Source organism: Pleurodeles waltl, chromosome 1_2 (assembly GCF_031143425.1).
Source record: "Pleurodeles waltl isolate 20211129_DDA chromosome 1_2, aPleWal1.hap1.20221129, whole genome shotgun sequence".
NCBI lineage: Eukaryota > Metazoa > Chordata > Amphibia > Caudata > Salamandridae > Pleurodeles > Pleurodeles waltl.
In genome coordinates, this window is record NC_090437.1 from 1,318,001,219 (window position 1) to 1,318,019,337 (window position 18,119).

The 18,119-nt window shown below is 48.5% G+C and overlaps 1 long non-coding RNA gene across 1 annotated transcript in view; it reads right to left on the reverse strand.

Annotated features, from left to right (window-relative positions):
* Positions 1-2,193, reverse strand: part of LOC138296265 (uncharacterized) — an 84,109-nt gene extending 81,916 nt beyond the window's left edge. The window contains exon 1 of the long non-coding RNA XR_011203801.1: positions 2,126-2,193. This is a non-coding gene — a long non-coding RNA (uncharacterized lncRNA). The remainder of the gene's footprint in view (positions 1-2,125) is intronic.
* Positions 2,194-18,119: the final 15,926 nt, after the last annotated feature.

An 18,119-nucleotide genomic window follows, 5' to 3' on the forward strand; every position in this document is an offset into this window, starting at 1 on the left:
TTGAGTGTAATCTGTACATCAATTTTGGCTCCATCGCTGTTCAAAATCCCAATGGAAAAATGAAAGGGGAAAACGTGTTTTGGGTCCTCCCCTTTGTCCCTCTCCCCCCCCTTATTTTTAATTGTTTGTTGGCCCTCCTCAGAATGTGATTGGATAAGAAGGACCACTTGGCCATGAAAAGATGACCTGAAAAATAGCTATATTTTACATGGAATAAGTTGATGAAGCAGTAGAAAATTTGGAAGAAAAAACTATTAATTTCATTTATGTTTTATTTTTCATCGAATCCCTATCCTATATTTCATATCTTTTTTTTTATTATTAAGGGGATGATTAGCTTAAAATTTAGACATTGACTGAAAGAAGGTTAGTATAGATCAAATGTGGGTTTATGTTGCTTACTTCATCTGTAGCGTATTTCTTCTATGTTTAGTATATGGAAAGGTTTATTTTCTATGGAATGATTGAGGCTATTGAAGAAGACCGCAATGGTCGAAACGCGTAGTCGTTGAAGCAAGTTCTTTTGTTTTACCACCTGTAATGATTTTGAAAGCCGAAAATTAAGACTACGGTTGTTCTGGAGTGCCAGTTTGATTTTCTTTTGCTGACAATATATATATATATATATATATATATATATATATATATATATATATATATATATATATATATATACTCATACACACACAAACGGTAAGGTATGCATGGTTAAGGCAGCAAAAATTGCATGCATGGTAAAGGATGTGTGGTAGAGGCACTGCATGGTAAAAATATTGGTGTAAAGGATGTTTACCATCTGTAAACCCCCTTTCCCACGCCATGTGCTCTCTTGAAAACGTCCCTTTGGCTGCAGTTGTGATAGTTTAATTATTGCTGCCCAAAGCCCCAAGAGAATCTTCATGTAAAATCTAAGAGATTAGAAGTGACATTGCAACAGTGAGAGGTCATCTTCTACAAGGAGGAGGGTGGGTGATGTGGGAGGGAGGAACAGACCACAACCAGGAAGGGGCTACAGGCAAGAGGCAGAGGGGAGGGAAAACTTATCTTGTTATTTTCTGCAATATAGCCTGTCACAGCAAGGAACGGAAGGTGTTTTCGGCTTAAAGCTTTCTGATTCAACTATCATAGCTGCCAAAATTTTAGTTGGTTTATGCGAGACATTTCAAAGCCATAAGTGCAACACTTTGAGTGACACTTTATCGTAAATGGAACAGTGCAGTTATAAGTATGAAATACGATGAACATGAGATACCAGTCATATTGTACAGTGATATGGTTTAAACATTGCTTTAAAACAGGGAATTTAGCAAAGTCTTCTATAAAAAACAAGATATGAAGGTGTCAGTCATCCAAAGGCACAGGGCTACTTGTCAACTATGGCATGACTTGTCACTTTCCCATCATGCCCGCTGTGCACAACATCAAACACACACACTTTCAAATATTGCAAGTTGTTATATTTAGTTTACTTTTGCATAATAATTATTCAGAGCCTGTAAACATCAATTTATTATCAGCGAAACCACTATAATCTACTACTTTAATAGCGCATTAGAAGTAAACAAACACTACAATTCCCATAATGAATTATGTTGGCAAATCACTCCTCTGGACTGGGATAGCATTTCAAAATAACATCACACTGCAGCTCATTATCATAAGTACTCATTCTTTTCAGTTTGGATGGCTGAGGGTTACAGTAGCTCCTGCCAGGAACCTGTACATTTCTGATTATGAACAGCTTTTGCCAGTAAGAACTTCATCTACCGAGCTACCTTGTGTCATTAAATGTGAAACAATATTGTGTCATTAAATGTAAAACAAGGTATAATCCCCAAAGATTCCACTCAGGCGACTAGAATTAAAGACAATCTCTCTGAACCAGGGCGGTACTGGGATGAAGGAATCCAGACATGGGGGCGCATTTTGCTTTCCGAGAAACATCATGTACAGGGCAACCTTCACTTTTAATGAAAACTCTATACATTCAGCCATCGTCTTGGCTTTACATCCCACGCAAGTAAAAAAAAAAACAACACCTAAATACACCGAATAACCATCAAGGGTTTTTTCAACCTGCCTGACAAATGACATTAATATATTAATTTCATTAATTACATTTGACCTTTTATGAAGAACGTAGGCTTAGCTGGGCAGAATGCAGTGTAGTTTTGAGGACGGAGGTTGTTGACAGGAGGGCTGCTGCTCGCACAGAGGAGCGTCGAGACTAGTTTAATGCAGCTGCTGCCAGGCAGGTTGTAAACTGCTTGCCCTGCAGGCGGGGCATTAAGTGAGATGAAAAAAGAGAGGAGGGGGTCCCATAAATGGGCATGGCCTGTACAACTGAGGGCATGGCTTAAACATGTAAACTGAAAGTCCGATATCTTGCCTCCCTACCCACACATTTCCACAGAATCACATCTGCAACTGGCTTATGTGGCTAGAGCCATGAGAGCTTTGCAGAGAGGCCAAGGATCGGATGGCCATGTATTTTGAACTCTTTTTTTGACCCACTGACAGAAGAGTCCACCCCTACGGAGGTGAAAGACTCTTTTTACTTTCTGAACAGACTACAAAGTCTATTGCATTTACCATGATGCATTGGGGTTGGACTTTGTTGCTGGAGTGTAGGCAGTGTGCTCCCTTTCTTTGTAATTTTGTCTTTAAGACGGCTCCCTTGAGCCACGGCTGACGAGCATTGGGAGGCACCTGTGCACCATGAGTGGTACTTAAACCCGAGAAGACATTTGGCGGCATTTCAAGCAAGCCTTTATACCATGCTGCTCTCTGCTGATGACGGGCTAAACCCAGAAACACCTGTACAGGGATATACATCACTTGCTGCACCTTTGGAGATGAAAGACCTTTTTACTTTCTGAATGGACTACGAATTTCACTGCATTTACCATGATGCACTGGGGTTGGACTTTGTTGCTGGAGTGTAGGCAGCATGCTTCCTTTGTACTTTTACCTTAATATTTGTACACTCTTCAAAACATTGTCAGTGTTTTTGTCTGTAAAGTTAAAGCATTAAGGACATGAATACAGAGCTGAGACCCAGAGGGACCGGCCAACTTAAAGCCCTGCCTGCAGGTTAAATTGGAAAACAATGCTATTCAGGGTTCTTTCTGCTCAGTACAGCGTAATTGCCCCCCACCTCATGACTCATTGTGAGCTTCAGCAGACCTAGGTAGAGTGAGGCACAGAGCTCACAAGACCCTGGATGCTGCCAAACATTCTGTTTTCCAAACTCACTCATTTCAAGTGTGACACCGCCAGCAGCTAGCCTGGAACAGGTCTGTCCAGCGGCGCCGGATCCACATCCTGCCGGGTCCACATCCTGCTAACGTGTGAAGCTGGATTCACTTGGCGTCAAGTGTTGCCTGAAGGCTGCAGTTAAATTCAATTATGTAAAAGTGTAACAGTCTCTTTATAAATTATGCTGCAGAGGAGAATCATATTATGATGCAATGCTGACTGAATTATGCAGCAGGAAAAGACAAATTATGTGACATAATGTGGCAATTTGTAGGTATTATTTTTGTGTTCTTTGTCCTCAAGGTAACACTGTCTGGACACAGCTTCAAGTTTAGGCTGACCATGATGGCACGCAGGCCTGCTACAGGGACCCAGTTATGCCCAATTTTAGGTACTGGGTTTCTGGTTGGCAGAGGTTTGTACTCTGTCCAAGCATGAATCACAATCCTAGTCGGGGTAAGTCACAAACACACCGTAGGTTAACATGTGATCAGCCTCTGGTAGCCTTGTACAGAGCAGTCAGACTTAACTCAAGAGTCAATGTGTTAAGTATTTGTGCAACACTTCAAACAGTAAAACAGCAAAAACATCACACAAAAAGATACCACACCTAGTTAGAAATATAGGGCCAGATGTATGAAAAAAGCCTTTTGCGATTCGGAAATAGCGATTTTTAAGAAATCGCTATTTCTGAGTCGCAAAATGCCATGTATCAAAATTGCGAGTCGGAAATAGCGATTTCTTAAAAATCGCTAATGCAAATTGCGAGGACCAAATACTGAATCGCAAAAATATTTGCGCTTCGGTATTTGAAAATCTCAATTTGCGAAAACGAACACCTGGCACAGCCTGATGACATCACAAGCAGGAAGTGAGTCAGCCCAGGCTGTTTCCAGGTACCACACCCACAGGAGCAGTCAGAGAGTCACAGACCAGCCCCAGGGAACCAGCCCCAGGGAGCAAGTTTGTGAGCAAGCCAGGACCTGACATCAACATGGCCAATGCTGGTAATGGGAAGGAGAAGGGAGAGAGGAAGAGGAAGCTGACATTCAGTGAGAAAGAATTGGAGGTGCTCACTGAGGAGGTGGTGAGGAGCCATTACCGGCTATTTGGGAAGAGCTCACTCCCGGTACCAGAGAGTGAGAAGCGAAAACTCTGGGCTGACATCCAGACCAAAATCTGCACAGTGGGGTTTGCGCAGCGCTCAGTGGAAGAGATACGCAGGAGGTGGCACCACCTGCGTTCCCGTGCCAAGGAGAGGGTGGCCAGCAGGCTAAAGGAGGCAAGGAGCATAGAAGGTGGACCATCCACCCAGACACCCTCCACCCCCATGGAAGACCTGGTGGAGTCGACACTGCTTCCAAAAGCTGTCAGTGGGGTCACTGACATTGACACGTCCGGCACACCCAGCACCAGTACAGGTAAGTCCAATAATGGTATGTAACCCCACATGTGCATGTACAAATGCCCCTTAGGAAATAGCAATTGGTGCAAAGCATTGTGATAAGTAGTCCATTCCACATCTTACATGTGGCACAACAATGCCTTATGGGAGTGGTAGTCCACAACCCTGAGCTGAAACTAGCACAGAGAATGCAATGTAGTAGAGCGACACCCAGAAGAACAAAACACCCAGTACATAGTGATACAATGGAAGTGTACATTTATTACCATTGTGCCACATTTGGTGATACATACATAAATGACACGCAGCACATTGTCGTTGCATATGGCTCAGGCCCAGCAGCAGCAGAATGTGCCAATGTGGGTGATGCAGAAACACAGTCTCTGTCTGACTCCAACACCAGCGAGTCATTGTGTATAGCACCAATCAGACGCAGAGCAAGGGTGAACCTGGACTCCGATGACATGCGTGTTGAAGGCCACACTCCATCCCCAGAAGCTAGATCCACCGGAAGGCAGCAGTCTCTGCCCCAGCGCCACTCAACTCCCCGCTGGAGGCCTCACGATGCACAGCACACAGCACACAGCACACAGATGTAGGTGAGGGCCCATCATTTTTCGTGGGCCTGGAAGCATCCATGCTCAAAGTGCAGTGCCTGCAAAACAAAAACATGAGGGCAATGCACAGGCAGTTGCAGTCACACAATGCCAATATGGGGGGCTGCACAAGCAGTTGGAGTGTCTGAATACAAACATCTGCAAGCTGCATGACGGACAGCAAACAGCTGCGGAGAACTTCAAGGAACTGACTGGCAATTAAGGAACTCTGTACTGAGATCAGGCATGAGCGAGTTAGCCACCGCAGGCGCGAAAGGCAATTCATGGGTATGTTCAGTGGCTTCTGCAGATCAGTAAATCATCTAGCTACATCTACTGCCCTGATATCACGGCGTGCTGTGGCCGCACATAGCAGTCGGGATGTAGCCCAGGGATTGATGCAAATTATGCTGACAGCACGCAATGCTACACCCAGCGAACTGGGAGTTGGGGATACTGAGGAGTCATCTAGCCTCAGCAGTCTTGCAGTGCCTGTGATGGATCCTAGGCGTCGCAGTGCCAGACACAGTACTGCCTGTGAGCCTGAAACAAGAGGTGCCGGCGATGCCACTGCGCACACAAGTGGGATGCGTGGTCGTAAAAAGTGACATTGAGGGCCACAGGGGACTACCTTCACATGTAGAATTACAGTAAACTATGATGACAATAGTGCGACACTGTTAATGGCTCATGTCTGACTCATGTGTATTGCTATGTCCTAGTGACACGTATGTTACCTGAAGTCAAGGTAATAAAGGTGGTAACTACCAGAATACATGTCAGTGAGGTTGTGTTGTCATAAATTACATCTGAAATGGTTGTGCGTGATGTCAGCACGCCTTTGCCTGCCCTCTGCTGCACTGGTTCTGTCTGCTGGCTGTAGGGTTGGTATGGGATCATCATCCTCATCTGAGTCTGGCTCCGATATTTCCACAGGTGTGCCCCTGGTGGTAGCTATATTGTACAAGATCACAGATGTGGCCACTATTCTACAGGTCGTGTCCAGGCTGTACTGTAGTGCCCCTCCAATTTTGTGGATGCATCGGAATGGACTCTTCAGCAGGCCAAAGGTGCGCTCCACAACATTACGGGTTGCCTTGTGTGCTGAATTGTATCTCCGCTCTGCTGGTGTTGCAGGATTTAGGTAGGGCGTCATCATGTAGGTGCACACTGCTTAGGCACTGTCTCTTGGAAGGAACAGAGGGTATAATGAGCAGCTGGGCCATCTGACGTCACGCTGCCATCAATGCACCATTGTAAAGAGGGAAAATACCTAGTAGATAACCTTCACCAAATTCACCAGCTAGCAGTCTTGTGTGAATCCTGCTGTGGCAAAAGATGTACGAATCATGTGTGCTCCCTGGGTACCTGGCCACAATATCAGTTATGATGTAGGAGGCATTGCATATCACCTGTATGTTCATTGAATGTTGGTATTTACGGTTGCGGTACACATACTCTGTAACCGATGGTGTACAGATTGCAACATGTGTCCCATCTATGGCACCTAGGACATGGGGGAACTGTGCTTTCTGGTAGAAATCTATTTTTGTCTGCTGTATTTCCTGTGGGGTGTGGGGGAATCTGATGTACTGGTGTATCCTGCTCAGCATGGCGTTTAGAAATGCATTGACAAATCTAGAGAGGGCACTCTGTGATACCCCTCCAGCTGCTGCTATGACCCCTTGATAGCTCCCTGAGGCTAGTAGGTGCAGGGAGCATAATACCTGCACATGGGTGGGTATGCTATTGGTCCTGTGTGTTATGCGCTGCAGTATGGGTTGTAGCTCAGCTATCAGGTCAAGTATCATGGCTGAGCTTAACCTGTATTTCTCTAATATTTTCTCCTCAGTCTGGTCAAAAAGGGTTATGCGCACTCTGAAAGTGTGCTCCTGTCTCCTCCTCCCTCTCCTCAAACCTGCCAAGATCCTCATTCTCCTCACCATGATGTAGAGTGCAGCCATTGTGGAAAAGAGGCTGATGCGTTCTGGGTCTCTTTATATAGGTTGCAACTGGTTACATTTACCACCTGGTTTCAATCCGTGGTAATTTGCATGTGCAAAAGGGCACTCTGCGAAATTCGCAATTTGTGAATTTTTGATGCATCGAATTACAACATAGTTTTGCGTGTCGCAATTTGAGAAATACTGAATCTGTATTTGAGAGTCGGTGTTCGGATTCGCAATTTGCGATATGCAAATAGTGATTCAGTATTTCATGTCGCAAAATGCGATACGCACATTGCGACACGCAAAACAATGTTGCTTCGCAAAAAATCGCAATTTTTGTGATTCCTTGTTTTTGGTCTGCGAATGCCTTTCATACATCGCAAATCACGTTTTTGCATTCGCAAACGGCTGATTTCTGCAAATTGCACCATTTGCGAATGCAAAAACGTTTGAAACATCTGGCCCATAGAGCGGAATTTATCTAACAAAAAAAGAGCAAAACTACGAAAATCCAATAAGTAGAAGTTGAGATGCAAACTTTTAAATAATACCTTAAGCTTTAGTTCTTAGAAACTTAAAGCACCAACTGGGCCTATCTGGTCGCTCTAGTCCAGGGTAAATCTAAAAGTTCAAGCTGACCACGATGGAACACTTGCTGTCTACAGGGACCAACCTTATCCCACTGAAAAAGTACCTTGTTAAAGGGTTGCATTGACTTCTAGGGCAAGATGCATAGTGCAGAGTTGTGATGAGTTGGTTCCCATCCTACAGGATTCATAGGCAATGCTTTGTCGTCAAGTCGGCACTTGGGGATGCGTCATCAAGCAGCCCTAATTATAGGTTATATGTTGTTGTCAAGCCATGCAGTGGGCAATGCAATGTCCTCGTTCTCCACTGTAGCCGCGATGCATTGGCATAAAGGGGAGATGCGCCAGTCCCAATTGACAAGTGCAGGCTCCTGCAGTTGCACCATTTTGAACTCACTTCTAAGGACTCAGAACAGGATTGACACCTTTTGGCAGGCCAAGAATTGCAGCAAGTAAAGTCGGAGTGCTGTTGCAGGTTGAAGAGAAGTATTTGAGGTCACTGAGACTTCAGAATAGGAGGGAAGCCAGCAAGGCCTAGAGACACTCTGGTTCTGGGTTCAGAGGAGATGGGCCAGTCCATCCTCAGCAGGGCAGAGGGCAGCACTGCAGAAAAGCAGTTCTTCCAGAGCAGCAGTCCATATTTTCAGTCTTTGTAGTAGCACATCTGTCCTTTTTCCTGGCAGAGTAGCCACAGGTTCAGAAGTGTACTGAGTTGGTAGGGTTAGAAGTTCAGTTCTTATGCGCAGTGGTGCCTTTGAATTTGGGGGATTTCAAAGAAGGGCTTTGATGTGCATAGAGGTCCTCCCTTCTTTGTTTGATTCCAGACTCGCTACAGGGAGTGGGTTAAGCAGTCCTTTGTGGAGGAGCATGACATTCAGGTGTAAGTGTCAGATCCTTCCTCCCATCCTGTTCAAGATGTCCTTTCAACATGCAGATGACCAACCAGTCACACCTACCCTTCCTTTGTTTGAGGCTGTCTAGAGGGAATGCAGGAAACCAGCTGTCACTCCCTACCCAGATGTGTATCGGAGACAGTCTACAGGCACATGGGCTAAGAGCAGGAAAATGCCAACTTTCTAAAAGTCTCACTTAAAAATCCACCTCGAGAAATTGTTTAGATATAATTTGTGCACACATGATCCAGTCTTCAATTAATGAATAAGACAACTCTGTACTGTTCAAATCCAATATATTGATCAATAGAATTAAGGAAGTTCAAATAATGTACAACAAGTACAACAAATGTCCATCTCATAAACAACAACACTGTGTCTAACCCCCCTAGATCACACAAGTGAATCGCACCAGAAGATCCAGGAAGGGGTTATAACCCTCCTCTTGACACAGTCCTGCAGAATGATTGCTTGATTTTCAGCCCAAGTTCAAGCAATATCATGGTCTTTCAATTCAGCTTGTCGAATGAGAAGGTAATGTTGATGTTTCGGTCTGTGGTAGTAGTCAGAGGTCCATCAGACAATCATCAAGACTCAGTGTTTTAAAATAATACCTACACATAGGAAAAATTAATTATAAAAATAGTATGTGCAATCTGCCAAATCACACCATATGTACTGCCTGTTGAACCTAACAAAACACTACAAACACAGGTGTGGATACTAATATAAGCCACCACCTACATGACAAAGAAAGTTAACCCACTTTGTGAGAGTTTTTATTAAATTTCATATAATGCCTGCTGAATCTTTAGAACGCTTGATTTGTTCTTTGGCTCATAGAACTACACTTGAGCCTTTCAGGTGCTGCTGCTCTCCCTTTGAATTGTCTGGCTATCCCAATTATAACAGACAGTCTCAACTATTTAATCACCTCTGTGACACCACAAAAGCTGACTGGGTGCACTCACAGCCCTGGCAAAGATCATGTCTCACTGCTTCATCCACCAGAGCCCATCACTTTGGCCTCTCTGATGGTTTTCGGGTTACAACATAGCAGCTTTTTGACACCTAATGCCTCTGTGCTACTGTTATGTATAGAACACCTTTTGTCTATGGAAAAGTGAAATTAAGGAGACCGAGAACAGGCTCAAAGCTCCAAGTCACCACAGTCAGCGCACTGAATTTCTCCCTGGAGAGGTAGCGTAAAATCACCATGTTGACCGAGGCACGCAAGCCACTCACAATACTGCTGATTTGCCCTCTATTTACTATATGCAGGAACGGGAAGAGAAAGGAGAAAGTGACACCGTGTATAGATGTTAAACCATCGAACCATGCATGCTCTAAGTCACATAGCTTAAGCATTGAGATCCAGAGCACATGACTGAACTGCGGAGCTGAATATGGTGCACAATGTGCTATTACCAAAATGATTATTTTTTTACTACACTAACATGGCGGACACCTATTCAACAGGAGGGTTCAGCACCGTCCAGTGACACATCGGGGCACTATCCAGTCGCCTAAATGTAAACACTGCTGCAGCCATCTTGAAATATGTGGCCACTACTATCACTCAATTGGACCATCAAAACATATGCTATTTAACAATGACAATAAGACCCGGCATTTGATCTATTGATGAAGTTGCAGTAAATAGCCATCAGAAGAGAGAAATCATATCATAGGCTCAGCAGACTTTGACCCCACAACACACTCATACAGGGTGACTATCTTGGAATGACATTACAGCGACCTTCAGCAGTTGCTGGCCTGGCTTGTAGTGGGTACCAGTGGTACGTACACCTTACACCAGGTCCAATTATCCCTTATTAGTAGACTGTAGTAGTGCTCTAGCAGCTTAGGCTGATAGAGGTAGCTATAGCAGAGCAGCCATGGCTGAACTAGGAGGCATGCAAAGCTCATGTAATACCACTTATATCATATAGGTACTGTATCATAAGAACGACAATACTCATAGTTACTAAAGATAAGGGTACTTTATTTTTGTGAAAATGTGCCAAAAATATCTCAGAGGATATACTACCTTAGAAGGTAAGTAACGTACACAAAATATACACAACTAACCAAATCAGGTAAGTAAAACAGTCAGAAAGTAGTGCAAACTGTAAAATACAATGCAGGGGCAACATGAACCATATACTAAGAAAGTGGAATGCGAACCACAAATGCACCCCTAGGCAAGTGTAGTGTGTAGAGGGTCGCTGGGAGTGTGAGACAACACTAAGGGGGTAAAGGAGACCCCACCCCAAGACCCTGGAAAGTAGGAGTAAAGTACTACTATTTCAATAAAAACACACTAAAGTTGTGATACAGGATTTTGCAAGGACCACAACAGACTGCAAAGCACTGAAGACGGATTCCTGTACCTGAAGACCTGCAAAGGAAGGGGACCAAGTCCAAGAGTCGCTAAAGTGTCCAGGGGGGCAGGCTCCCACTAAACCCCGGATGACGGTGCAAAATGGCTGCCTGTGATTGGAAGAAGCTGCAGGATTTGCAACAACGAAAGGAGGTAGGAAGTTCTTCTTCGTGCAGAAGATGTCCCACGGCATGCTGGAGGATGCAAAATCAAATCAAATCATTAACATTTATAAAGCGCGCTACTCACCCGTGCGGGTCTCAAGGCGCTAGGGGAAAGAGGGGGTTACTGCTGCTCGAAAAGCCAGGTCTTTAGGAGTCTCCGGAAAGCGGAGTGGTCCTGGGTGGTCCTGAGGCTGGTGGGGCGGGAGTTCCAGGTCCTGGCCGCCAGGAAGGAGAAAGATCTCCCACCCGCCGTGGAGCGGCGGATGCGAGGGATGGAAGCGATTTCGGGGCCAGAGGAACGGAGGAGGCGGGTGGGGATGTAGAAGCTGAGGCGTCGGTTGAGGTATTCCGGTCCCTTGTCGTGGAGGGCTTTGTGTGCGTGGGTGAGAAGTCGAAAGGTGATCCTTTTGCTGACTGGGAGCCAATGCAGGTGTCTCAGGTGTGCGGAGATGTGGCTGTTGCGGGGTACGTCGAGGATGAGGCGGGCCGAGGCGTTTTTAATGCGTTGCAGGCGATTTTGGAGTTTGGCTGTGGTCCCAGCGTAGAGGGTGTTGCCGTAGTCCAGGCAGGTCGTGACGAGGGCGTGGGTCACGGTTTTTCTAGTGTCGGCGGGGATCCAGTGGAAGATCTTGCGGAGCATGCGGAGGGTGAGGAAGCAGGCGGAGGACACGGCGTTGACTTGCTTGGTCATGGTGAGAAGAGGGTCCAAGATGAAGCCGAGGTTGCAGGCGTGGTCTGCGGGGGCCGGTGCGGTGCCGAGGGCCGTGGGCCACCAGGAGTTGTCACAGGCGGACGGGGTGTTGCAGAGGATGAGGACTTCAGTTTTTTCAGAGTTCAGCTTTAGGCGGCTGAGCCTCATCCAATCTGTGACGTCCTTCATACCCTTTTGTAGGTTGGTCTTGGCGCTGGCGGGGTCCTTGGTAAGGGAGAGTATAAGTTGGGTGTCGTCGGCGTAGGAGGTGATGATGATGTCGTGCTTGCGTACGATGTTGGCGAGGGGGCTCATGTAGACATTGAAGAGTGTCGGGCTGAGTGATGAGCCTTGAGGTACGCCGCAGATGATCTCGGTGGGTACTGAGCGAAACGGAGGGAGGTAAACTCTTTGGGAACGGTTTGAGAGGAAGGAGGCGATCCAGTCCAGGGCCTGGCCTTGGATCCCGGTGGAGCGGAGGCGGGTGATTAGGGTGCGGTGGCAGACGGTGTCGAAGGCAGCCGAAAGGTCGAGGAGAATGAGGGCGACTGTTTCACCGTTGTCCATCAGGGTTCTGATGTCGTCTGTGACTGAGATGAGGGCAGTTTCCGTGCTGTGGTTGGTTCGGAATCCGGTTTGTGAGGGGTCGAGCAGGTTGTTGTTTTCCAGGAAGGTGGTCAGCTGTTTGTTGACGGTCTTCTCTATTACCTTGGCTGGGAAAGGCAGGAGAGAGATGGGGCGGAAGTTTTTCAGGTCGCTCGGGTCAGCCGTAGGTTTCTTTAGTAGGGCGTTGACTTCGGCGTGTTTCCAGCATTCGGGGAAGGTAGCAGAAGAAAAAGAAGAGTTGATGACGGCCTGGAGGTGCGGGGCGATGATGTCGTCGGCTTTGTTAAAGATGAAGTGAGGGCAGGGGTCCGAAGTGGCGCCGGAGTGGATAGAGTTCATGGTGGATTTGGTTTCTTCAGTGTTGATGTGGGTCCAGTTGTTGAGGGTGATGGTCGGGGGTGCGGGTTCGGTGGTGTTTGGTTGGGTCTGGTGTCCGAAGCTGTCATGGAGGTCACTGATCTTGCGGTGGAAGAAGGTGGCGAGGGATTCGCACAAATCCTGTGAGGGCGTGACGGCATTGGCGTTGGGGTTGGAGAACTCCTTGACGATGCTGAAGAGTTCTCTGCTGTTGTGGCTGTTTTTGTCCAGTCTGTCGGTGAAAAAGTTCCTTTTAGCAGCGCGAATCAGGTGGTGGTGTTCGCGGGTAGCGTTCTTGAGGGCGGTCATGTTGTCAGCGGTGTGGTCCTTGCACCAGGCCTTCTCGAGAGCGCGACAAGTTTTCTTTGATTCTTTGAGGGTGTCAGAGAACCAGAGAGGTTTTTTGGTGTTGGTCTGTCGATGCGTGCGTTTGAGGGGAGCAAGGTTGTCTGCGCAGTTGGAGATCCAGTTTGTGAGGCTGAGGGCTGCGTCGTTGGGGTCGGTGGTGAGGGTGGGTTGGTTGGCGGCGAGTGCGGAGAAGAGTTGCTCTTCGGGGATCTTGTTCCACTGTCGACGAGGGATGGGTTGAGTGCGGAGGTGGTGGGTCTCGCGTCGGAATGTGAAGTGGACACAGCTGTGGTCGGTCCAGTGTAGAGCGGAGGTGTGGCTGAAGAAGATGTGTTTGCTGGCGGAGAAGATAGGGTCGAGCGTGTGTCCGGCAATGTGGGTGGCGGTGTTCACCAGTTGTTTGAGGCCGATGTTGGCGAGGTTGTCGAGCAGGGTGGTGGTGTTGGGGTCGTTGTTTTGTTCCAGATGAAAGTTGAGGTCGCCTAGGAGGATGTAGTCCGGTGAGGCGAGGGCGTGCGGGGAGATCAAGTCGGCGATGGCGTCGCTGAATGGGGCGCGCGGTCCGGGAGGACGGTAGACGAGGGATCCTCTGAGGGTGGTCCTCGGGTCGGTGCGAATCTGAAAATGCAGGTGTTCAGCAGCAAGAGGGGTGTCTTCGGTGGAGGTGGTGACGCTGATGGAGTCTTTGAAGACGATGGCGATACCTCCTCCTACTTGGTTGGTGCGGTCTTTTCTGGAGATCTTGTAGCCTTCGGGGATGGCGGTGGCGATGTCTGGAGCAGAGGAGGCGTTCATCCAGGTCTCCGTGATGAAGGTGACGTCCGGGGCTGTGGAGTCCAGGAGGTCCCAGAGTTCAACGGCGTGCTTGTGGACGGAACGAGCGTTGACCAGGATGCACTTGAGGTGGTTGATGGCGCGTCGGCTTGTGGTCATGGTAGTTGCGTGGTGTAAGATGCGTTTGCAGGAGTTGCAGGCGAAGGGTCCATGGGTGCGTTTGGGGTGAGCTTGGAAGCAGGTGTTGGAGCGTCCTGGGTTGAGGGCGTGGAGGGTTGTGGGGTCGTAGCGGATCAGCGGGGCTTGGGAGAGCTGGGGACCAGGGGTCGTGGCGCTGGGCGCTGGCCAGGCGCGGACGGGCGCGGCGCCAGCGGCGCGGTCACGCATCGGCCGCCATATGAGGTAGGAGGGGGGGAGGGGTCAGCTGGGGGCGAATGGGAGCTGGGTGGCGGGGGCGTGCAGGAGGTTGCGGCGGGAAAGCGCGAGGGGGGGACAGGTAGAGTGAGAAGAGCTGGGGGAGGGGGGTTTAAGGGTCGAGGGGGGTGAGTGTTAGGAGGTTTAGGAGATTAGGGAGAAAGACAGGAGTAGGGTTGTGAAGATAGGGGAGGGGGGGTTGTAGAGGTGGGTGAGGGTGAGAGGTAGAGTGAGAGGATAGGAAGATAGGTGATAGAGGGGGTGGCGGGAAGGGGGGGAGAGATAGAGAAATAGATAGAGAAAATAGATAGATAGAGAAATCGATAGATAGAGAAATAGATAGATAGAGAGATAGGTAGATAGGAGGGGGTGGAGAGTGAGGGAGTTAGATGGTGGGATAGAGAGATAGAGAGATAGGTAGATAGGAGGAGTGAGGGAGGTAGATAGCGAACGGGTTAGATAGGGGTGATAGAGAGGGGGGAGGCGAGTGAGGGAGGGGGATGAGGCAGGAGCAGGAGGGCAGGCGTGGGGAGAAGAAGACAGAGGAGGCAGAAGTGCCGAAGGCAGAAGATAGAAGACAGAAGACAGAAGAGCAGAAGACCGGAAGAACAGAAGAACAGAAGAACAGAAGAACAGAAGACCGGAAGAACAGACGACCAGAAGAACAGAAGAAAGGAAGACCGGAAGAACAGAAGAGCAGGAGACCAGAACAGAAGAACAAAAGAACAGAAGAACACAGAAGAACACAGAAGAACACAGAAGAAGATACAGAAAACGAAGAACAGAAGGCAGAAGACCACAGAAGAAGATGAGGAAGAAGAGAAGAAGAGAGAAGACGGGGAAAAGAAGAGTACAGCAGAGGATTACAGACGAGGAGCGAGGAGGAAGAACAGAGAAGAAGAAAAGAAGAAAAGAAGCAGGAGCAGGAGAGAGGGTGAGTAGCGCGGGGCAGGGCGAGGGGCTGGGAGGTGAGGGGTACTTACTGTGAGGTGGGTCTCAGGAACTCAGGAACCTGGAGGAGCTGGAGGAGCTGCAGCGGCAGGGGGAGCGACCTACCCTTGGGTCAAGAGTCGCTACCACTGTCGCGCAGCGGCCGCCATATGAGGTAGGAGGGGGGAGGGGTCAGCTGGGGGCGAATGGGAGCTGGGGGGCGGGGGCGTGCAGGAGGTCGCGGCGGGAAAGCGCGAGGGGGGGGACAGGTAGAGTGAGAAGAGCTGGGAGAGGGGGGTTTAAGGGTGGAGGGGGGTGGGGGTGAGTGTTAGGAGGTTTAGGAGATTAGGGAGAAAGATAGGAGTAGGGTTGTGAAGATAGGGGAGGGGGGGTTGTAGAGGTGGGTGAGGGTGAGAGGTAGAGTGAGAGGATAAGAAGATAGGTGATAGAGGGGGTGGCGGGAAGGGGGGGAGAGATAGAGAAATAGATAGAGAAAATAGATAGATAGAGAAATTGATAGATAGAGAAATAGATAGATAGAGAGATAGGTAGATAGGAGGGGGTGGAGAGTGAGGGAGTTAGATAGTGGATAGAGAGATAGAGAGATAGGTAGATAGGAGGAGTGAGGGAGGTAGATAGCGAACGGGTTAGATAGGGGTGATAGAGAGGGGGGGAGGCGAGTGAGGGAGAGGGATGAGGCAGGAGCAGGAGGGCAGGCGCGGGGAGAAGAAGACGGAGGAGGCAGAAGAGCCGAAGGCAGAAGATAGAAGACAGAAGACAGAAGAGCAGAAGACCGGAAGAACAGAAGAACAGAAGAACAGAAGAACAGAAGACCGGAAGAACAGAAGAAAGGAAGACCGGAAGAACAGAAGAGCAGGAGACCAGAAGAACAGAAGAACACAGAAGAACACAGCAGATTTGTTTCCTTGGCAACATACTGCAAACAAGCCTTGCTACCTTCAAGAGTCATGGTTGAGGAAAAGGGTGCTGCCTGGGCCCAGAAAGCACCAGGATCTCGCCACTTGGGAGAGAAGACAGAGGGGGCCCTCAGCAATACAGAGAGCCCATGGACAGGAAGGAAGCACCCACAGAAGTCCTTGAACACAGGTTCAAGAAGACTGAACATGGCGTCATCTCAATAGTGCAAAGAGAGGTCCCACGACACCAGAGGCCAACTTAGGGAGCTTAGCATCGCAGGACAGAGTCCTGGGGACCTAGGCTCAGCTGTGGATACAGGATTTCTTGGAAATGTGCACAGAAGCCATTGTAGCTGCAGATCACACAGTGCACAGGATTACTGTCTGGGGAGGGGAGGCAAGGACTTACCTCCTCCAAATTAGGACAGTTGGACCACTGGACAGTCTGGGTCACTTGGGTCCACCACCTGTGTTCCAGGGGCCACGCTCGTCAGGATAAAAGGGGACCCAGAGTACCAGTGAAGCTGAAGTTTGGTGCCTGCTGGAGCAGGGGAAAGATTCCGTCGACCCACTGGAGATTTCTTTGTGGCTTCCAGTGCAGGGTGAAGGCAGGCAGCCCCCGGAGCATGCACCACCAGGAAACAGTCAAGAAAGCCAGCAGGATTAGGTGCTACAATGTCATTGGTACTTTCAGGCTACTTTGTTGCAGTTTTGCAGATGTCCCGGAGCAGTGAGCGGTCAACCCTTGGCAGAAGTAGAAGAGAGAAGTGCAGAGGAACCCTGATGAATTCTTGCAAGCTGTAAGCTGAGGAAAAGCCCACTGGAGAGACCCTAAATAGCCCTCAGAGGAGGATTGGCCACCTAGTCAGGTATGCACCTATCAGGAGGGGTCTCTGACGTCACCTGCTGGCACTGGCTACTCCGAGGCCTCCAGAATGCCCCCATACCTCTGAAAACAAGATGACAGAGGTCTGAGACACACTGGAGGAGCTCTGGGCACCACCCCTGGGGTGGTGATGGACAGGGGAGGGGTCACTCACCTTTCCTTTGTCAAGTTTCACGCCAGAGCAGGGACTGGAGGTTCCCTAAACCAGTGTAGACTGGCTTATGCAAGGAGGGCACCATCTGTACTCTTCAAAGCATTTCCAGAGGCTGGGAGAGGCTACCCTTCCCCAGCCTTTAACACCTATTTCCAAAGAGAGAGGGTGTAACACCCTGCTCTCAGAGGAAATGCTTTGTTCTGCCTTCCTGGGACTGGGCTGCCCAGATCCCAGGAGGGCAGAACCCTGTCTGTGGGGTGACAGCAACTGTAGCTGCAGAGAAAACCCCAGAGAGCTGGTTTGGCAGTACTGGGGGTGCATAGTGGAGCCCCCAGGATGCATAGAATTCGCTCCCCAATACCAGATTTGGATTGGGAGGACAATTCCATGATTTTAGACATGTTACATGGCCATGTTAGGAGTTACCATTGTGAAGCTACAAATAGGTATTGACCTATATGTAGTGCACATGTGTAATGGTGTCCCTGCATTCACAAAGTCCGAGGAAATGGCCCTGAACTATGTGGGGCATCTTTGCTAGTGCAAGGGTGCCCTCATACTTAGTAACTTTGCATCTAACCTTCAGCAAGTGAAGGTTAGACATATAGGCGACTTATAAGTTACTTAAGTGCAGTGAAAAATGGCTTTGAAATAACACGTGCGTTATTTCACTCAGGCTGCAATGGCAGTCCTGTGTAATGGTTTGTCTGAGCTCCCTATGGGTGTCAAAAGAAATGCTGCAGCCCATATGGATCTCCTGGAACCCCAATGCCCTGGGTTTCTAGGTACCATATACTAGGGACTTAT